This window comes from Mustela lutreola, chromosome 3 (genome assembly GCF_030435805.1).
Source record: "Mustela lutreola isolate mMusLut2 chromosome 3, mMusLut2.pri, whole genome shotgun sequence".
In the NCBI taxonomy this organism is placed as follows: domain Eukaryota; kingdom Metazoa; phylum Chordata; class Mammalia; order Carnivora; family Mustelidae; genus Mustela; species Mustela lutreola.
In genome coordinates, this window is record NC_081292.1 from 188,295,253 (window position 1) to 188,319,153 (window position 23,901).

Genomic DNA, 23,901 nt, shown 5'->3' on the forward strand with positions numbered 1-23,901 from the left:
TCTCATCTCCTTTGAGTATTATTGTCTCCCTTGTCAAATATATTGAACATATATACTTAGGTTTATTTCTGGGCTCTTGATTCTTTTCCATTGGTCTCTTTGTCTATTTTTATGCAATACCAACTGTTTTGATGACTATAGCTTTTTAGTATATTTTCACATCAGGAAGTGTGATGCCTCTTGGTCTGTTCTTCTTTCTTAGGATTTCTTTGTCTATTCGGACTCTTTTTCTTCCCATATAAATTTTATGGGTATTTTTTTTTCTGTTTCTATAAAATCCCATTGAAATTTTGACAGGAATTGCATTGGATTAATTTTGTTTTATATCAAGAAGAGAATTGCTCAATTTATGCACATAATGGTGATCATATATGAACTTGTTTTATTAGTAGGATTGAGTGCTGACTCATATAAGTAGAAAATAAGATTTTCATAATTTGTTTAGAAAGAAAAATTTGTTTTGTTCATGTATGAGAAATGCATTCAGCATCTTTGCCCACCTGTTGTATCCTTTGGTCAAAGCATTATACAATATATATTGGAATTCCTTTACCAAACTCATCATTCTAACTAGGATTTATTTTAAATATAGAATTAAGCCTAACAAGTATGATGTAGTTATTCAATACACCAAAGTATATTTTGCAAAAGCCCTTTTTTTACTGCCATGTGTGCAGTTTTTAAATTTGTCATCTCTTAGATTAGTCACAGCTGAATTAGTTTACTTAAGTGTTATATTCCAGTTGGTTTGCAAACGTTATTGAATTTTTCCTGTCATAAGCATAAAGATTGCAGCTACACAAATAATTCTTTATCTCCCTGTTTTAAAAGGAATACCACATAGTTTACTAGTTGTTTTGCACAGTTGTCTGCATATTTTTTCTTGCGCCACAAACATGGAATTTAAGAACAATATTTCAATTCTTTCTCTGCATTTACAATGTTTTCTCATAGTGAAATTCACTCCTGAAATTCAACTGACAGATGTTTTCTTAGGAAAATCCACATTACTTTTATAAAACTGACATTAGGTGGAAATGAATGGTGAAAATGAATGCTGTAATTATGCTTAAATATGGTTAATGTGTTCTTATAATATATGCTGTTATATTGAAATACTTTGAAAATTAAACTATACCTATTAAATGGCTTCAAGCTGATAAAAGAAAATCGAATGAAGTGTTTGGACATGACCTTTTCATCAGTTTCTGAGCTAATGTAATGTCATAGATGTTTCAGGATTCTTGTCTCTTTGAAAGCAAAACAGTAGAAATGTTACAGCTCTTTGCCTCCCTGTCCTAGACCACTAGGACCCCCATCCCTTCCCTCATCCACAACAAGGAGAAAGAGAAATTAACTGGGGTTAAATGAAAAAGGTAATTTTGTGCTATTAGGTAAATTGCTGAAAGTGATCCCAGTGGTTATAGACCAGTCCACTTGTCTTAAGTCATTGCTAAAACTCTGGACAAGAATTTTGATGAGGTGTTACAATAACATTGTAACTCAGTATGTTCACAAATCAGTCTCATAAACTTCCACAGATAGGGTCACAATTGCTGTCACTTACTTTTTATGATGTTTCACTTGAGGGAAGAAAAAGCAGCTTCTGTGTTCATTAAGAGTTAGCCACTGGGGACAGAAAGTAGTTCCTCTCATAAATTTGGAGACAACTTTATTCTAAAGTACAACTTAAGGATATTGGTAAAATGCATATGCATAGTAGTCAGGAGTAGGCAAAGTTTAAGAAAACTTGCACATAAAATCAAAAGCAATTAATTGAACAGTGTCGATTAAGGAATGGCAATTGGCAAAGCATTTGTGCTCAGAGCTCTGTAGGGCATTGAAAATGTATAATTGTTCTTAACATCAATCTGTAATCAATTGGGAATCCATCAAATGTGCTTACATAATTATAGTAAATGTAGACATAACTTTCTTAGAGAACAGAAATAACTGTAGAAGGGCTTTGTACTTGGCTGTTACTTCAACGTGGGATGTGCTTCCCATCTGCCATAAAAACTTGAACTTGATTACTTTCACAAAGATTTCCTCAGTTTTTCTCCCAACACTCTCTTTATCTTAAATCCCTAAAAGCTAGCATATTTAGCACCTAGATGGATTTTTGTCTGCAGAGTTGAATTTTAACTTCTGAGGTCAAGCATCGTGTATTATCTTTGCATCCAACACAATTCCTGATTAAAGTGGTACACATAAAATAATTGTGGAAAATGATTTGATAGTCAATAGATAGTACTAAAACATGGAGTTCATATTTTTTTAAAAATCAAGAAAGATTTCAAAACCATCCTTCCTTTCTTCCCCACAACAATTTTGAATTAGTAGAAGAACATTAACCAAAATATGGAGGAGGAAAAAAATCTGTGTCCATATTCTAAGATTTAATAACCATGCTTGTAACAGTTATGAGACTTTCATCATAAATTAGGTGTAGGGCATCAAACCAGTTGAAGTTTTTAATTAATAAGCCATTTATGAAAAAGAAATATGTTATATCTTCATTATATTGCGTATAATGATATAAATTCCATGCTAATTTGTGACTATTCAAAATGCCAAACTATAAAAAAAGAAAAAAATTTGATTTATTATATTTGGATATCTGGATGGATATTTTCTAAATCTTCAGACAATGGAAAAAGTTGAAAGTTTTTACTAACCACACAAAAGTCAAAACCACTATATGCTAATATAAAAAGCTATAAAGTAGGGAAACAAACTTCTTTACATAAGAGGTATAAAACCACTCATATACAGAGAACTTATAATGTTGATAAGTAAAATACAAAGTTCTCAATGTTTTGGTAAAAGAAGTGGATAGCTAGAATGCTATTGAGATCATATTTTGAATTATGGAAAAACTATACTTTTTAATGAAACAATGTCCACAAAAAAATAAAACCTGTATCTCCCGTCTGTAGTCTACTTCAGGAAATTCACATTGGTTCATTTTTGATCATTCAGTGTATGATTTTGTTTTATTAAATAGAATATAGATGTTTTCTTAATTTGGAGAGTAGTATATATGTAGAATTTAAGCAAATGAAAAGAAACAAAATATATTTTATTCAATCTATTTGGAATCAAGTGTCATCAGTCATTGTAGTATTCCAAATGTAATTTTATCAATGATTAAAAAAGGATGCACTGTAACAATCACAAATGTAAAGGTATTTGCATTTTTAAAGTACCTAAAATTCCTGAAAAAAAAGCCATGTGATTATTAGTTTATGTCTTAAATTAAAAAATATATATGTGTGTATATATACACATATGTGTATATATACATATATATATATATAAAAGATTTTATTTATTTATTTGAGAGAGAGAGAGAATGCACACAAGCTAGGAGATGGGGAGAGTAGACTCCTCACTGAGCAGGGAACCTGATGTGGGCCTTGATCCCAAGACTTTGAGATCATAACCTGAGCTGTAGGCAGACACTTAACCAACTGGGCCACCCAGGCACCCTAAATAAAATATAATGTAACCAAATAATGTCTTAAAATAAGTGAGCTACATTCCTGATGTCAGTTTCTCAAACCGGTGCATTAATCGTGAGTCTGTACCTACTATATAACAGATATGCATGGTTGGTGTATGTTATATTTTTATGATCATGTAGCAGAAAAATATAAGATTTTACAATGTGATTGAGATGGGAGCTTTAAAGAGACTTACTGGTCTTAGCACTACTACTAGAGTCATTCTTTTGCACTTTTTGGATTTTATTTTATTTTTTTATTGTGTTATGTTAGTCACCATGTTAGTCATCATTAGTTTTTTATGTAGTGTTCCAAGATTCATTGTTGATGTATAACACCTAGTGCTCCATGCAACACATGCCCTCCTTAATAAACACCACCAGGGTAGAACAAACACCTAGTAGATATTACTTTGCAGTATATTTTTTGCTCTGTTTTATACATTCAAAAATTCTTACCATGCTTTTTCTTGTACTACTTTCAACCTCTCACTGACACTGAGGAAACATGTGCATGTAGACATGCACACACACAACCAATATAAAGAATTATATGAAAGAAAAATGTGATCAGAAAGTTAAATTTCCTCTTTGAAAACATTAGTGCAGAGGGATTAATTCAGGTTCTTTCTCACTGTGTCATTTTTATCTTGTGATAGCAATATCCATTTGATATTTTTTTTCATTTCTTTACTCATTTTGTCAAAAATAGCTTATTAAAGATAAAGAGCTGTGAAAATGGCCTTCTTGGAAATATATTGGTTTTTTTTTTTTTTTTTTTTTCCCCTTTAAAGTTCTTTCTAGCTCAGGATAATTCTCAATGATTATTCCTGATCGGATGTTATTCAAGGTAGTCTGTACAAACATTGACTGCTTTTGCATATTTTTTTTCTATTGATAACTTTTCATCCTGGTGTATTTAGATATAATGCATTACATTAATTCCTTAATCCATGGAGATTTGAACAAAGAAGCTGTTTCTGAACTTCACATAGCTGTACTGTCTTATCATCATGTGCTTACTGGCATATTGACAACTACTTTATTGTTGTATGGAAAGGGGAAACCTTTTTTAAACATGAGTGAACAAGCATAGAATAACTTAATAATGACTTTGAGGATAACTGGTCCAAGAGATTCACTTATCTTTACTAGTGCTTTACTACACCTAGAATTTGCCCCAGTTCTTTAGATAACCCAATAAAATATTTTGTTACATAATGTTAGCTATTGTTTGAAGATTTCAACTGTGATTTCACAAAAATTAAACCATTCACCTCTATGCTGAGTGATAAATTAATGTGGACTTTGATTTTATTCACTGTGAATATAATAACATTATAAGATATTCAAAATTGTAAAAGACACGACAGGCTTGGTCATAATAATAAATATATTATAATATTTAAAGATACCTAAATTCTTCATTTTTAAAATGACACTAGAATCTTCACTTCTAAATACATAATTAGTGTCAAAAATTTATCATGAATGATATTAATTACTATATTTCTGTATAGAGCTGTGTAAATTGTTAGCTAATACTTTAGTATTGCAAAAGATATAATTTTGATCTGGTATATACTATAAGCTTGTTTAAATGTACAGTGCAAGAGTAACTACACTGTATTCAGTAGATACTGTCACATCTTTGTTAAAGTATTAATTTTGGAGATGCAAAAATAAAAAGATAAATAAGGCTAAAGAGAAATATTCAAAATTGAGAGAATTTGACCAAGGAGAGAAAAATTACCTGTATGTATTGTACAATGCTGATAACAACAAGAGGCCCAAACTATATAACAAAGTCTAGATCTAGGACAATGCAAGTAGAGGGCGAAGATGTAAGAGAACTATTTATATAAAATTAAAATAAAAAATCAAAATATGCTCCCAGGCCCTCATTATCCAACATTTAAAATATACATTCACAGAGCCCTTATATCCATTAAGTAACATTATTTAAAGATTTCAAGGAAATGTTATCATTTGTAACCTTCAAAATCTTGTCTTTGTGATTGATATAAGAATTATAAGACACCTTAAAGTGTGACACCAAAGGCATTGTCAACAAAATAGTACCCATGTGCGGTGAAGTAGGGGAGAAGATTTAGTAAATGTTCTTCCGTATCTCCTCCAATAATTCTGTGTCTACAGCCCAGAAGTTAGATACAGAGAGATGGAAGAGAAGTTACATTTTTCCAGTTGTCTGCTTGCTTCGTATATATTCTTCTTTGAACCTGTAAAGGAAAAATAATGTAAGCTGCTGTCCTCTAAGAGCCTTAGCATCAAGAATCAGGTATTAGCACAATTTACTCTCTCAGGAACAGAGTTGCCCAGCAACTTGCTATTGATAAAACTGCAAAACACAAACCACATATAAAATAAGTGTCTTTAGGGAGAAAATTTGTATCAGTGTAAAATTTTATAGTTCTGTTTTTTGTTGAAAAATCAGGATTAGTAATCAAATGACTATCATGTAAGTTCCACATTGATTTAGTTATATTTGTAACTCTTTAAGCTTGGACCTTAAATTGTTGATGACACAACAGCTTAATAATATTTATTGCCACAACAATATTACTGTGGTAGTAACTTTGCAAATTTGGTGGGGAGATTATTACCCATACTCAAAATGAGAACTTCTGTAAGATTTTGTCATATATATAACATTCATCTGGCTTGGCTACAAAGTATATGATTTATTGGAAAAAGCTAATGACTCTTCCCTAAGAGGATATCTTACTTCCAGTTAGTTTCATATTGAAAGTCACCATATTCTTTTAACTGGGATTCATTAAGTAATAATTAGCAAATCTTTCATTCATGTATTAATTCAGCCTGGGAGAAGAGCATCATGTTTTCCCCCAAATTTTTGTCTAAAGATCTTCTCAGCAAATATCTAAATTAAGTCTTTGTCACTTTCACCTGTGAATGTAGGCACTAGAGTTTTGTCACAAAATAACTCAGTTAGTGAAGGCAATTCCATTGCCCCAAATCATATATTGTTTCCTTTACTTGTTGATTTCTGAAGGTGGATAGCAAAGACAAATTAATAGGTACCTTTCTGGAAGTCAGCAACAGAACATTTACCATTCTTGTCATTTATCTCACTTGTAATATACTCCTCTTCCTCTTTGCAAACATGCGTATATGTATTTATACTCACAAGATTTTCAGGTAGGTTACCTTCTTAAAAATTAAAACCTTCTAGTACTCTGAATGAGATATGAGAAGTGGTAACTTTGAAATATTTGGACAGAAAACACACACCTAACAAGTGTGCATTTACACAACTTCAAACCTGTAAGGTGTTCACAGAGAAATAATGGGAAATGATGTATATATACACTTTATGTTATTTTTTGTTTTGTTTTATTTTGCTACATCCATGATGGCTATTTCCATAATCATTACAGTATTTCGTTTAGAGATTGTTAACACTGTTCACTGACTTCCTTCATAGGCAAGAGAATCTGTTAAGGCATAGAGATGGTTTAGTCAAAGATGTAATATGATTTATAGCATTGTGTTTGGTTTTCTAAAAATTAATCCCAAAAAGTGTATCTGCCTCATTTTTTGCATAAACATCTGTATTTGCAATAATTATATATATTTAAATTAAATAATGGTTATTTTATATACCTCCATTGATTTAGTCAGCTGTCATCCATCTCACTAAAAAATATAGAACAATGTCAATTCTTGTTTTATAACTTTTTACCTTCTGAAATTATTTAAACTTCTACAAAATTATTCTTAGTACTTCCATTCTTGATTATTTTGCTTAACAAGCTTTAAAAATGCCATAAAAATCCTGGAATCATTTTTGAGTAAATAAAACAGCACATACTAATGATGAAAACTATTATTGTTATTATTGTGGATTTATCCTCAGTTTATTGACTTCAAAAAATTAAGATGCTTTCTAAAAAAAAGTCATTACTTCAATTTGACTAATAATGTAACAAAAGGCATTAAAGGAGTGTATTATTTTGAATGGTGCTCTCCTCACACTGTGTTATTAAATTAGTTGTAATTGAATTCACATTGAGCTCTGTTACATTAACTAGATATATACAATTAAACAAGTTACTTAAACTCTCTATTCTTGTTTTCTAATCTGTAAAATGTAGATAATATAATATCTACCTCACTGTGTCTGTGTTTTATGTTATATCTGGTAATGTATTAAGACTTTCAGCAGGGAGTCTAGGATATATTAATCACTTAATAAATACTATTTAGTATCATCAACTGCAATTATCATCACTATCATTTACATCCTTTTAATTATCCAGCACAAAAAATACTGTTTTCATAGAGTTAACTTAAGAGGTTTCTTCTTATACTGTCAATATTAATGACTGGTTTTGTTTTGCTCTTCAATTTGGAGTTACACTTGTCTTGAACAATAGTTGGGTGAATGAGCCATTCCAGACAAGGGATGAGCATGTACCACAGGGGTAGAAATAAGATGTAGTGTACAGAGAACTTCAGGTAGCCAGGCATAGCTGTATTGATGGCCAGAGATGTATCCCTTGTCATACCACGATAGGCCATTCAAGCCAGGCAAAGAAAATTGGATTGCTGTAGGATCAAGGTCAACATGGTGTTCTTTGTTCCATGCCAGTAGAGGTCCTATACATTGAATCACATCAGTTGTTCCATAGTTTTACACTTTGTAATGAATTCAAGCAATTTAACAGGAATCTGGTGATAAATTAATTTGCATCCATGAGGCTGTGAGGATCGTAAATAATTATTGACAGAAAAGAAAGGACATACTTATCCTTTATGTTTGCTTTCCCTGTTTTTAACCAAATACATTATTCATAAAGTCAGGAAAAAGGGGAACTGAGATAGGACTGATTGGTGGAGGATTCAGCTCAAACTTGGCTTGTTGCTATCTGGTTCACATATGTTGCAGGCATTATAAATGAAGGTCCAGGTTTTTTGGTCTGCACCAATATTGCATTTCCAAAATTTTAAAGTGAGAACATTTAGTATAATTTAAAAAATATTTTATTTATTTATTTATTTATTTATTTGACAGAGACACAGTGAGAGAGGGAACATAAGCAGGGGGAGTGGGAGAGGGAGAAGCAGCCTTCCCATCAAGCAGGGACCCTGTGATCATGACCCAAGCTGAAGGTAGATGCCCAACAACTGAGCCACCCAGGTGCCCCATATAATTTTAGAATATTTTTGGGGTGTCTGGGTTGTTCAGTCCATTAAGCATTAACTCTTGATTTCTGCTCAGATCATGATCTCAGGGTCGTGGGCTCAAACCCCACATAAAGCTTTGTGCTCAGCATGGAGTCTGCTTATCTCTCTCCATCTGTTCCTGCCCCTGCTCTCAATCTCTCCCTCTAAAATAATTTCAGAAATCTTTAAAATATTTTATATACTCTTACTATCTTACTTCATAAACTAGAAACATATTCATAATAAAACAACCTGGCTACTAAATTTTAAGTTTCCTGTTGTTCACACAAACTTTTTTTGCCTACCTAATACTTTATCTCTTTCAAGCATTTTTTTTTTCCTTCTTGTTAAGTGGAGTAAAGAGAATGAGCCTCTTAGCTCAAAATAAGACTTTTAATGTTGGAGAACTCACTTGTATGGCCTAAGCAACCAGAATTTATACCCTGGAACATTTCATTTATTAATCAACTAAATTTGATAAATGACCTTTAAGTGTTCAGCATAGTGTTGAGTACTAGAGGGAGACAGAAAAATAAGCCATGTTCTCTGTCCTTAAAGCACATAGAATCTAACTGGGGACGCTGAGTAATAGTGACCCAGGCAAATCAATACAGATCTAGTGCTAATTTCTGTAGTTCAAACTAAATGTTGGAGGGCTCTGAGGTTCAGGTTCATCATTTGCAACATGGGAATTATAATACCTCACAGTGGTGTTAAGAAGAAGAAAAGGAATATTGTATATAAATTTTTTAATTGGCCATGTGGCCATAATAATCATTCCAAAAAGGGAAAGTATTAAAATATTAGTAATGATGGTCACAAATGAGTCAGTGCTGGCATGCTCAGGAAAGATTTAATAAAGATAGTGGAATTTGGATTGGACATTAAAAGATGACACATAGTGGCTGATAAACACATATTTGTTTAATTAAAAATGAAGTAGAGGGGTGCCTGGGTGGCTCAGTGGGTTAAAACCTCTGCCTTCGGCTCGGGTCAGAATCTCAGGGTCCTGGGATTGAGCCCTGCATCGGGCTGTCTGCTCAGCATGGAGCCTGCTTCTCCCCCATCCCTCGCCTGCCTCTCTGCCTACTTGTGATCTCTGTCTATCAAATAAATAAATAAAATCTTTAGAAAAATGAAGTAGAGGAAATCAAGATGAGTGTAGACATGGAAAATGAATATACAAAGATAGGAACACAGATTGAGCATTTGCAAGTAATTGAGGAAATAAATTGCATAGAACAGAGAATATTTAGATAGCTAGGAAGAGTGTAGATTTTGAAGGCCTTAAAAGCTAAAGAGAAGGGGAAGGAGTTTAGATGGCAGAGTAGTGAGGGGACCCTGAACTTGCCTCATCCCTTGAACACAGAACAACATCAAATCATTTTTAACAATTATGAAATTGATCTGAGGATCAAGAATACAATTTGCACAATTGGAGGGAGAGAACATGGCAGATGTGAGGTTTGGAGACATGAATTGGGGGAGAGAAAAGCTGTTGTGCCCAAAGGAGGGAGCCCTTTTCATAGAGAGAAGTCAAGAAGAGAGAGCACTGAATAGGTTTTGAACAAGATGCCATCCAGTGGGGATCCCCTGGGTCACACTGGGAAGGAATACTCCCCTTCCTGGAGTACATTTGGAGGAGGGTATTCTGCCTTTCCAAGGACAGAAGGCTCACTGGGCTCTATTGAAAACTTTATTGCTTTCAACAGCAGGGGACAGAGACACATGCAGAGGGTATATAACTTGGTCTCCACTTTTTGCTTTGCTTCATCATAGAGACCAGACATCTATGCTGGTATGCAACTGCTTCTCTGGGACAGAATGGTGAAAAATGCAGTACTGTGAGGTTCTCCTCCAGGGAAAAGGAGCGGGTCTGTACCTTGTTGGGTACTTTAAGATTTAGAGTTTTATTTATTTTTTAAAAGATTTTACTTATTTATTTGACAAAAAGAAAGAGATCACAAGCAAGGATAGAGGCAGACAGAGAGGATAGAAGCAGGCTCCCTGCTGAGTAGAGAGCCCGATGTGAGACTCAATCCCAGGAGTCTAAGATCATGACTTGAACCAAAGGCAAAGGTTTAACCCACTGAGCCATCCAGGTGCCCCTAAGATTTAGAGTTTTAAATACCATCTGCTGGCCAGAGGTAAAACACAGGGGAATTGAGGCACTAGAGATGCCATCGGCTGGGCACAGACAGGTTGAGTACAGGGATCTGACGAAAGCTTGGCACACAGGAGGGGAGATTTCTTTGAGGACCTCCTAAACAGTGGTGGCAAGTTCTGCTCCCCAGGGAGGAGAGGGTAGGGTGATATCATCTTCCACGCCCTGCCACTAGCAAAGCTGGAGCAGGAAACACAACAAGCTTTCATAATACATGAAAGACAGAAAGCTAGATATAATGATAAGATTGAGGAATTCTCCTCAAAAGAAAAATCAAGAAGAAATCACATCCAGGGATTTGGTAAAAACAGATATAAGCAATATATCTGAACAAGAATTTAGAACAGTCAGAACACTAGCTGGGCTTGAAAGATGCATAGAGGACACCAAAGTAACCCTGGCTGCAGAGAGTTTGACCTAGCCATGTCAAACTAAGAAAATGCTATGACCAAGATGCAAAACTGAGTGGATGTAATCACATTGAGGATGGAAAAAGCAGAGGATCAAATAGATGATATATAAGATAAAATTATGGAAAATAATGAAGCTGAAAAGAAGATGAAAAGAAAGCTCTTAGATAATTAATATAGATTTAGAGAGCTCAGTGTTTCCACAAAGCACAATAATATCTGTATTGCAGGAGTCCCAGAAGAAGAAGAGTGGGGAAAAGGGGACAGAACGTTTATTTGGATAAATTATAGCCAAGAACTTCCCTAATCTGGGGAAGAAAATAGGCATTCAAATACAAGAGGCACAGAGAATTCCCCTCAAAATCAGCAAAAACAGGTCAACACAAAGACATACAGTGAAACTTCTAAAATACAAATATACATATAGTATTCTGAAAGTAGTTAGGGACCAAAGGTCCTTAAGCTACAAGGATGGACACCTATGGTTAGCAACAGATATGTCCACAGAAATATAGCAGTCCAGAAGAGAGTGGCAGTATATATTCAACATGATCAATGGGAAAAACATGTAGCCAAGAATATTTTATTTAGCAAGGCTGTCATTCAGAATAAAAGGAGAGATAAAGAGTTTCCAAGACAAGCAAAACCTAAAGGAGTTAGTGAACACTAAATCAGCTCTGCAAAAAATATTAAAGGGGACCCTTTGAGTGGGAAAGAGAGACCAAAGCAACAAAGACTAGAAAGGAACAGAGACAATCTGTAGGAACAGTGACTTTACAAGTAATACAATGGCACTAAATTCGTATCTATCAATAATTATGGTGAATATAAATGGGCTAAATGCTCCAATCAAAAGAAATACAGTATCAGAATGGATATAAAAAACCAAGAGCCATCAATATATTGCTTACAAAAGACTCGTTTTTGATACAAAGGCACGTCCAGATTGAAAGTGAGAGGGTGGAGAACCATCTGTCATGCTAATGGACATCAAAAGAAAGCTGGAGTGGCCAAACTTATATTAGGCAAACTAAATTTTAAGCCAAAGACTGTAATAAGAGATGAAGGGCACTGTATCATAAGAATGGGGTCTATCCAACAAGAAGTTCTAATAATTGTAAATATGCCTTGAAGTTGGAAGCAGCCAATTATATAAATAAATTATATTAATCAATTAATAACAATTGTAAATATTTATGCCTCCAACTTAGAAGCAGCCAGTTACGTAAATAATTATATAAATAAATTAATAACAAACTTAAAGAATTTCAATGATAATAATACAATGATAGTAGGGAACTTTAACACCCAACTCACAGCAATAGACCCTTCATCTGAACAGAAGATCAGCAAAGAAACAAAGGCCTTGAATGACAAACTGGACCAGGTGAACTTAACAGATACTTTCAGAACATTTCATTCTAAAGCAGCAGAATACACATTCTTTTCAAATGCCCATTGATTGTTCTTCAGAATAGATCAAATACTGGATCACAAATCAGGCTTCAACAAGTACAAAAAGATTGAGATTATACCATGCATATTTTCAGACCACAAAGCTATGAAACTTGAAGTCGACCACAAGAAAAAATTTGAAAAGACCCCAAATAAATGGAAGTTAAAGAGTGTTCTACTACAGAATGAATGAGTTAACCAGGAAATTAAGGAATAATAAAAAATACATGGAAGCAAAATGAAAATGAAAAGAAGTTTAAGCCCTTTGGGACACAGCAAAGGTTGTCATAAGAAGCAAGTATAGAGCAATGCAGACCTTCCTTAAGAAGCAAGAAAAGCCTTAAATATACAACCTAAGCTTACACCTAAAGGATCTGGAACAGAACAGCAAATAAAGCCTAAAACCAGCAGAAGAAGGGAAACAAATAAGATTAGAGCAGAAATCAATGAAATAAAAAACAAACAAACAAAAAGTAAAACTAGTAGTCCAGATCCACAAAACTAGGAGCTGTTTTTTTTGAGAGGGTTAACAAAATTGATAAACCACTGGCCAGACTTATCAAAAAGAAAAGAGAAAGGAGGGGCTCCTGAGTGGCTCAGTGGGTTAAGCCTCTACCTTCAGCTCAGGTCATAACCTCAGGGTCCTGGGATTGAGCCCCACATCGGGCTTCTGCTCGGCAGAGAGTCTGCTTCCCCATTCTCTCTCTTTGCCTGCCTCTCTGCCTACTTCTGATCTCTATCTGTTAAATAAATAAATAAATCTTAAAAAAAAAAAGAAAGGACCCAAATAAATAAAATCACAAGTAAAAGTTGAAAGATCACAATGAACACTGCAGAAGTACAAATGATTATTGTTTTTTAAAAAGATTGATTTATTCACTTGATGGGGGGAGATGCACAGTGAGAGACAGAAACTCAAGCAGACTCCCTGTTGAGCATGTAGCCACATGGGGGCTTGATCCCATGATCCTGAGATCATGACCTGAGTCAAAACCGAGAGTTGAATGCTTAACCAATGGAGCCACCCTGGCATCTTCAAATACCAACAATTATAAGATAATATTACGAGCAGTTATATACCAACAAATTGGAAAATCTGGAAGAAATGGATAAATTCCTAGAAACATAAACTACCAAACTGAAATAGGGAAGAAACAGAAAATTTGAACAGACGCATAATCAGCAAAGAAATTGAATGAGTAATGAAAAACCTCCCAACAAACAAGGGTCTAGGGCTGGATGACTTCCAGAGGAATCCTACCAAACATTTAAAGAAGAGTTAATACCTATTCTTTGAATGAGAGAGAGTGTGTGCATGTGTGTGAATGGGGGAGGGGCAAAAGGAGAGGGAGAAACTCAAGTTAGCTCCTTGCTGAGTATGGTGCCACATGGGGCTGGATCTCACAACTCTGAAACCATCACCTGATTTGAAGCCAAGAGTCAGGTGCTCAACTGATGGTGCCACCCAGGCACCCCAATACCTAATTTCTTACAGCTATTCCAAACAAAACAAAACAACCAAACCCGGAAATGGAGGGCAAACTTCCACATTCATTCTAATGAGGCCATCATTACCTTGATTCCAAAAACAGGCTAAGACCCCCACTACAAAGAATTACAGACCAATATCCATTCCTGATGAACATGGATGCAAAAATTCTCAACAAGATACCTAATTCAATCCAACAGTACATTAAAGGGATTATTCACCATGATTAAGTGGGATTTATTCTGGGCTGCAGGAAGGATTCAGTATCAGCCAATCAATCAACATGATATACCACATTAATAAAAGAAAGGATAAGAACCATATAATCCTTTCAATAGATGCAGAAAAAGTATTTGACAAAATAAAGCATCCTTTCTCGATAAAAACCCTTAAGAGAATAGGGATAGAAAGATCATACCTCAACATCATAAATGTCATGTACAGAAGACCCCTAGCTAATATTCTTAATGGGGAAAAACTGAGAGCTTTTCCACTAAGGTCAGGAACACAACAGGGATGCCCACTCTCACCACTGTTGTTCAACATAGTACTGGAAGTCCTAGCCTCAGGAATCAGACAACAAAAGAAATGAAAGGCATCCAAATAAGCAAGAAAGAAGTCAGACTTTCACAATTTGCAGATAAGATTACTCTATGTAGAAAACCTGAAAGACCTCCACCAAAAATTTGCTAGAACTGATATACGAATTCAGCAAAGTTGCAGGATATAAAATCAGAATACAGAAATCTGTTGAATTTCTATATACCAATAGTGAAACAGCAGAAAGAAAAATCAAGGAATTGATCCCATTTACAATTGCACCAAAACTGTAAGATACCTAGAAATAAACCTAACTAAAGAGGTAAAACTGAAAAATGCTAAAAAGTATAGAACACTTAAGAAAGAAATTAAAGGGGCACCTGGGTGGCTCAGTGGTTTAAAGCCTCTGCCTTCGGCTCAGGTCATGATCCCAGGGTCCTGGGATGGAGCCCCACATTGGGCTCTCTGCTCAGCGGGGAGCCTGCTTCCCCCTCTCTCTCTGCCTACCTCTCTGCCTACTTGGGATCTCTCTCTCTGTGCCAAATAAGTAAATAAAATCTTAAAAAAAAAAATTAAAGACACAAAAAAATGGAAAAACATTCCATGCTCATGATTTGAAGAACAGATACTATTACAATGTTTATACTATTCAAAGCAATCTACAGATTCAATACAATTCTGATCAAAACAACAATAGCATTTTTCATAGAACTAGAGCAAACAATCTAAAATTTATATGGGGGGCGCCTGGGTGGCTCAGTGGGTTAAGCCGCTGCCTTCGGCTCAGGTCATGATCTCAGGGTCCTGGGATCGAGTCCCGCATCGGGCTCTCTGCTCAGCAGGGAGCCTGCTTCCTCCTCTCTCTCTCTGCCTGCCTCTCTGCCTACTTGTGATCTCTCTCTGTCAAATAAATAAATAAAATCTTTAAAAAAAAATAAAAAATAAAATTTATATGGAACCAGAAAAGACTGAATAGCCAAAGTAATGTTGAGAAAGAAAAGTAAAGTGGGAGACCTCACAATCCTGGACTTTAAGCTATATTACAAAGCTATAATCATTAAGATAGTGTGGTGCTGGCACAAAAACTGACACATAGATCAGTGGAATAGAAAAGAGAACCCAGAAATGGGCCTACAACCAAATGATCAACTAATCTTTAACAAAGCAGGAAAGACTATCCATCCAGTGTAAAAAAGACAGTCTCTTTAGTAAATAGTATTTAGGAAAACTGGACAGTGGCCTGCAAAAGAATGAAACTGGACTATTTGTACCATGCACAAAACTGAATTTAAGATGGATGTAAGACATAAATGTGAGAGAGGAAATCACCAAAATCCTAGATGGCAACACAGGCGCAACCTCTTTGACCTTGGCTGCAGCAATGTCTTACTAGACATGTCTTTGGAGACAAGGGTAACACAAGCAAAAATGAGCAATTGGGACCTCATCAAGATAAAAAGCTTTTTCACTTTGAAAGGAAACAATCAACAAAACTAAAAGGCAACATATAGAGTGAGAGAACATATTCGCAAATTGTGTATCAGATAAAGGGCTAGTGTCCAGAATCTATAAAGATCCCACCAAACTCAACACCCCCAAAATATACAACCCAGCTAAGAAATGTGCAGAATCATGAAATTTCTAAGGAAAAATACAAATGGCTAACAGACACCTGAAAAAATGTTCAACATCACTCATCATCAGGGAAATACAAATCAAAACCACAGTAAAGTATCACCTCCTGCCTGTCAGAATGGCTAAAATTAACAACTCTGGAAACAAAAGATGAGGGCAAGGATGCAGACAAGGGGAACACTTTTGCACTATTATTGGGAATGCAAATTGGTGCAACCACTGTGGAAAACAGTATGGAGGTTACTCAAAAAGTTAAAAATAGACTACCCTACAACCTAGCAATTGCACTTCTAGGTATGTATCCAAAGGATACAAAAATGCTTATTTAAAGGGATACACACATACCATGTTTATAGTGACAATATCAATAATAACCAAATTATGGAACTACTTCAAATGTCCATTGACAGATGAATGGATAAATAATTTGTGATAGATATAGTAGATAAAGATCTTTGTATATAATGGAATATTACTCTGCCATCAAAAGAATGGAATCTTGCCATTGACAACAATGTGGATGGAACTAGAGCATATTATGATATATAGCATAATATAAAATATATTATGCTAAGTGAAATAACACAGAGAAAAAAACAAATACCATATTATTTCCCTCCCATGTGGAATTTAAGAAACAAAACAGATGAACATAGGGAAGGGGAAGGAAAAATAAAATAATATAAAAGCAGAGAGGGAGGCAAAACATGAACTCTTAACTGTAGAGAACAAAGGGTTGCTGGAAGGGAGGAGAATGGGGGAGATGTGCTAAATGAGTGATGTGTATTTTTTTGGGGGGGGATGTATATTAAGGAGGGCACTTGGTGTGAGCACTTGGTGTTTTATTTATGTGATGAATCACTAAATTTCAATCCTGAAACCAATGTTACACTGTATGTTTACTTTCATTTTAATTAAAAACATTGAAAAGCTAAAGAGAAGGCTTATATTGGAACTTGTTAAACAGTAGTAAGGGAGTGAATAGTGATGCTTAAAATAAGAAAATACTATGATAATAGTGATATGTAAGATGAATCTGAAAATAGTATGTGGGAGGATTAGAAGAGGCAGATACCAGTAAGTCCAGTAAGACGGGGAGAACCATGAGCAACTTTCTCAATATGGTCGGTCATTGAACATCTATAGTATGGTGCACACTAAAAACAGGCATTCATTAAAAAAACTCATGAGAGTTGGCAACATGTTTTACCCCTATTTCTAGTTTATATTCAGTTGGTCCAGTGATTTTTTTTTTTTTTAAGATTTATTTATTATTAGGAAGGGAAAGAGAGAGTACAGGGGAGAGGGGCAGAGGTCTCCCAAGCAGACTCTCACTGAGCGCAAAGCCCCAAGCAAGGCTTGATCCCACAGCCCTGAGATTTTAACCTGAGCCAAAAATCAAGAGTCAGATGCTCAACTGACTGAGCCACCCAGGCACTCCTTATCTCCAGTGATTTTTAAGATTACAGTGCTTATTGGGATGCCTGGGTGGCTCAGTCAGTTAAACACCTGCCTTCAGCTCAGGTTATGATCCCAGGATGGATCCCTAGGATGGAGTCCTGCATTGGTCTCCTTATTCAGCGGGGAGCCTGCTTCTCCCTCTGCCTACTGCTCCTTCCACTCGTGCTGTCCCTCCTTCTCTCTCTCTCTCTCTCTTTCTGATGAATGAATGAAATCTTAAAAAAAAAAAAATTACAGTGCTTGAGCTAAGAAAAAAAATGGTTATGTGAGGGAAATGAAATTAGGTAATAAGTATATTCAGCTTTAGGAAGCTTCTTAGGTACATATTTTTGGTATTTGATAAGATGTAGAAAATAAGAATTTGGATAAATAGACCTAGTGATAAAAATGTATTGTTTGTTGCTATTGAAATTATGGTTGAAATTGTGTGAATGAATGTATGCAGTATTTAAGGCAATGAAGACCCAAGAGTTATGTTTTTTAACAGAAATGTAAATGGCTTTCATGATTCTAAACCTTAAAATATTAATAAGACTCGGGGTTTGAGAGTAGGAGGATAAAATTCCTAATGTAATGAGAAGTAAAAATGAGAATAATATTGCCAATATGGTACACATTTTCTTAATTTCCATTAATTTCAGTGAAAACCATAATCCTGAAAGTTTCAAATTCAAGGCCCAAGATATTTTATGTATCACTTTTTAAAACTTCCAAAAAATATCTTTGATGCAATATGTCTTATAATTAATTCCCTTATATTTCCAAGGAGCTGCCAAAGAGAGTTACCGTAACTAGATGTGTGGCATTCTCCAGGCTAATGCCATATACACTTCTAAATTTAATCTTGGGTCAGCTAATCATTATTTTATTAATTTATTTCTTTCATATATATGTTTCTTTAATTCCTCATTTTTTCTACATTTCCCAGCCTTCTAAAATATTTCAAGGTGTGAGATTTTAAAAATGATTTTTCAAGACGTGAAACAAAAAAGACAATCTACTTTACAGAAAATTAGTATCTTTCAAGAAAAAAAAATTCTCCTGGACTGCTAAAAATCTACGTTAAATAATGTTTCACTAATGGATTAATCAGATGCATACCATAATACACATTTCATCATTAAAGTAATGTTTAGGTTCAGATTAAAAACAATTAACATTTATAAAGAATGAATAAGAGAGGGACTCCTGGGTGGCTTAGTTGGTTAAACAGCTGCCTTGGCTCAGGTTATGATCCCAACGTCCTGGGATCGAGTCCTGCATCGGGCTCCTTGCTTGGCAGGGAGCCTGCTTCTCCCTCTGCCTCTGCCTGCCACTCCGTTTGCCTGTGCTCACTCTCGCTCCTCTCTCTCTCTGACAAATAAAATTTAAAAAAAAAGAAAAAGAATAAGAGAAACCAAAATTTATCAAATAAGAATTTTAATTTTGGACAGACACTTGTATCTTTTAAGATCTCTTACTTTAAAATATTTCCTCTTTGTGTTTTCCTCCAATGCTATGTGGAAGAAAAGGCAGAAATTACAAAATCAAATGCATAATGGGGCCAAACAGATAACATAAGTAAATCATGTCATAAAAGAGGCAATGCCACTCACTTCCTTCTTGTATCATGCAAAAAAAATGTTAGCCCATTTTTACATGAGCTTCTTATTTATCAACTCTCTTCCCAATTTTAATTTTTGACAAGTCATTCGAGAATTTTAAACAGCGTAGAAACCAAACAAAATATATAACAGGCCATAATTATCTTGTGGCCTGGGAGTTTTTCCTTTTAGAAAGTTCTGAACCCTAGATCAGTACTTCTCAAACTTTAATGTCCATTGCATATATTGTAAAGGCAAATCTGGTTCAGAAGGTTGGTCTTGGGTCTGAGAGCCTGCATTTCTCACAAGCTCCCAGGTGCTGTTGCTGCTGTTTCTGCTGGTCCATGAGCCACATTTTAGTAGTAGGGACCTGCCTTGCTAGTGCAAAAGCAGATCTTACACATCTTCCAACTTGGGTGTGATGATTGGCCTCATCTCAAAAGACAATTCCCATTGACTGGTAATGATTACCTGGAATAGTTTGTTTACTGTGGGCAAGGGGAAAAAAAAAAGAGTGGTGTCATGTGTGTCTTTATTTACCATCCCTTGGTTAATTTAGACCTCTTAGTTTACAAACAAAGAAACTGGTTCAGAGAAATTGCATGACTCCTCTGCTTTGTACATACATATAATTACAGGACAAAAACTAGTATTTATGGAGGGACGCCTGGGTGGCTCAGTTGGTTAAGCAGCTGCCTTCGGCTCGGGTCATGATCCCGGCGTCCTGGGATCGAGTCCCACATCGGGCTCCTTGCTCCGCGGGGAGCCTGCTTCTCCCTCTGACTCTGCCTTCCACTCTGTCTGCCTGTGCTCGCTCTCACTCTCTCTCTCTCTTACAAATAAATAAATAAAATCTTTAAAAAAAAAAAAAAAAAAAAAAAAAAAAAAAAAAAAACTAGTATTTATGGAGACTAAGTTAGTCTGCTAGGGCTGCCATAACAGAATACTACAGGTGGGTGACTTGGACAATATAAATTTATTTTCTAATGTTTCTGGAGGCTGCAAGTCCAGATCAAGGTGCCAGCCAGGTAGCTTCATTGTGAGGTGTCTCTGCTAGGCTTTTATTATTTTATTTTTATTTTTTAAATATTTATTTATCTGTGAGAGAGTGGGAGAACATGCAGAGGAAAGGGCAGAGGGAGAGGGAGAGAAAGAAACTCCTCAAGCAGAATTTCTGCTTAGCACAGAGCCCCACACAGGGTTCAATCCCAGGACCTTGACATCATGATCTGAGCTGCAGTCAAGTTAGATGTTTGGCGCACCTGGGTGGCTCAGCCCCTGCCTTTGGCTCAGGTCATGATTTCAGGGTCCTGGGATCCAGCCCTGCTTCGGGCTCTCTGCTTAGCAGGGAGCCTGCTTCTCCCTCTCTCTCTGCCTGCCTCTCTGCCTACTTGTAATCGCTCTGTCAAATAAATAAATAAAATCTTAAAAAAAAAAAAAAAAGAGTTAGATGCTTTAACTGACTCAGCAGCCCATGTGCCCCTCTGCTAGGCTTTTAAATGCTTATCTTTTCCCTATGTCCACACATGGCCTTTTCTATGTGCACAAGATTGAGAGAAACATCTCTAGTGTCTCTTCCTCTTCTTCTTCTTCTTCTTTTTTTTTTTTTAATTTTTTAAATTCTTTCCCTTCTTACAAGGAAACTAGTCCTATTAGATTAGGACCTACACTTATGACCACCTTTAACCTTATTTTCTTAAAGGCCCTATTTCCAAATACAGTCACATTGGGGGTTAGGCCTTCAACATATAGTTTTTAAGGAATACAATTCAATCCATTATAAAGTGTTTTTATAATTTCAGATTAATTTATACAACTGTAATCAATCATTGTTAATAAAAATAACATACTACTGAATGATTTCATGACTTTTCATAATTTTGCAGAGTGGTTAAAATCCATTTAAACAAATATATGCTCTTTTTTATTCATACGAATTTTAACCCATAAAATTGAATGCAAAAAAAATTTAAAGCGATTTTTATAATATTATTTAGAAAGGGATATTAAATATTCCAAGTTATGCATCCTTACATTTACTGGTGATATTCTTATGAGCAAAATTTGTATCATTATTGGAAAAATCACTTGGAAATATTAACAGAAATCTGTTATCATTTCCTTTTTTATAACAACCCTTTCCAAGAGCTCAACAATGTGGTGTGTGGAAGCTATGGACATTCCTGACTGATTCCATATACTACATGATCCCAAGTTTCCCTTTAAAGAATCTTTATGTCCTTAACATTGGAAGGTATAATTTGTATCATGGAGCTGGTTCTTTTCCCCCCTAATAATTTCTATATCCTCTTTGGTGGATAAGACATTTAATGAAGCTGAGATAATAACCTAATTGTCATTTTAATTAGTTATTGTTTTTTGAGAAAATGATATTTACAGTAATATCAAGCACAAACCAAGATACAAAATGAAAACTGTCAAGATTCTTAATGTAATTGGGGTGCCTGGGTGGCTTATTGGGTTAAAGCCTCTGCTTTTGGCTCAGGTCGTAATCCCAGGGTCCTGGGATCGAGCTCCACATCGGGCTCCCTGCTTGGTGAGGTGCCTGCTTCCCCCCACCCTGCCTGCCTTTCTGCCTACTTGTGACTCCTCTCTATCAAATAAATAAAATTAAAAAAAACTTAATCTAATCATAGTTTATATTAGATATACCATAGTGAGCATCAGAGACAATATTTTAATAATTGTTTCAACTTAATACTTATTTTGTGAATAGTATGTAAATGTGGTCTAAGTAAATTTTGTCAATCAAATTATATCTGTTAGGATTTTTGCACCTTGAGATGGTGATACTTGCCTTCTTAGCCTCATTGCCACTGAATGACATGTGATACATACTTAGGCCATCTTGCTATGTACAATTTTGCCATGTACAAAATTGATAATTTGGCTGATGTGATTGGGCTGACGTTTGCCTTTAAGATACAACTGAGTAAAGACAGTTTTCCTCAACAGGAAGCTATTCTCAATATGTACTTATGGTTATTTACAAATTCTTATAAATTTGAACATATTTTTTGTTCTTTGTGTGCTAGTTAGCTTGAAAACATTATCTTGATTTTTAGATGGGAAAATATAAGACAAATGTATAAAATGCAAGGATATCATTAAATATTGAAACAGATATTTTGGCTTATCAAAGACTATTTGTAGCCTATATGCGCTTGTTCCTTTGTTTTACCTCATAAGATTGTTTGTAGTGGAGAAAATATTTTTATTAAAATTAAGTTTAGAATGAAGTTATAAGGTTTTATTTTCTGTACTTGTAGTTAATTCAGTTTGAGTGATTGCTGAATTTGCAATAGATTGTCAATATTTTTAATGACATTTGGTTTATGGTCCTTAATATTGTTTCATTTTTAATAATTTCATTTTAGAATTTTTTTGCATTATTATAACTTATTTGCTTCATGTTTTTCCTCTAAGACTTATGATTTATGTATTCTTATTTTGCTCTAAATGGGAATACTTTTTTCCAAAACAGCTTTTAAAAATCCTCATCAGCACAAAACGAAAACTTCATTTAATCAAGAAAATCAAAGAGTTCACAAGATAATTTGGGTTTTTTTTTCTTATGTAAGTTTATACATCTTTGAAAGTTTTGGTTTGGCTAATTTAATTATATGTCTTTGAAAACCTTATTTTGTGATTCTCAAAGAATTATATTAATTACTTATTCTTGATGACAGAAATGCTAATTCCTGGTTCAAAAATTAGACAAGCCGACATATTTTTTCTTTCCTTTTTTTTTTTTTTTTTTGCACTTGAAAAGATTTTGACTTCCACAGATTATGTGATTTATTTAAGGTTGAAGCAGAGACTGTAATCATTCATAGTTAGCAGTCTGTTATACACACACACACATACACGCATACACACACAAAACTAATCTGTTACAGCTTCCTAATTCAGAAGACTGCCCTCCCTGTCTCCCACTTAAATAAGTGATCCTGAATGGATAGAGTATTGGCATGCATAGAATGCAAGTCAGTCTTAATAGCCAGAATAGTGTATTTTGGGGATGGGGGAGAATGGAATTTATTTAGAGTCTGCTCACAGCTTAATCTGCAACCACAAGTGTCAGTGGCCTTGGCTCTCACTCCCAGCTTCTTTTGATGAGCCACAAAACTTTTTTGCCCTCTCCTGAATAGCGAAGGTATAATTTGCCATAATAATCAACACTTTGCATCATTATGGTCACAGCTGATTTAGCTTTTTTAATGGTACATTTTAAAGGGGGAAAAATAAGTATGAACCTTATGGGAGAGCTTACATTGTTTGTCAGCCTTTTTATTCCCTTTCTTTGGTGTTTTGTTTTGCTTGTAAAGGCTGCCCAGTTGTATTATCCCTGGCTTCCCTACTCTGCAAATTGCTGACTGAGAATTCTTTATTAGCACTAGTAGGAGTCAAGGGGCTTTAGACAGAAATTC

At 34.9% G+C, this 23,901-nt stretch overlaps 1 protein-coding gene across 1 annotated transcript in view; it reads left to right on the forward strand.

Moving 5' to 3' along the window:
• The window catches only part of ERBB4 (erb-b2 receptor tyrosine kinase 4), a 1,180,328-nt gene that overhangs the window by 158,895 nt on the left and 997,532 nt on the right, over positions 1-23,901 (forward strand). The window lies entirely within an intron of this gene.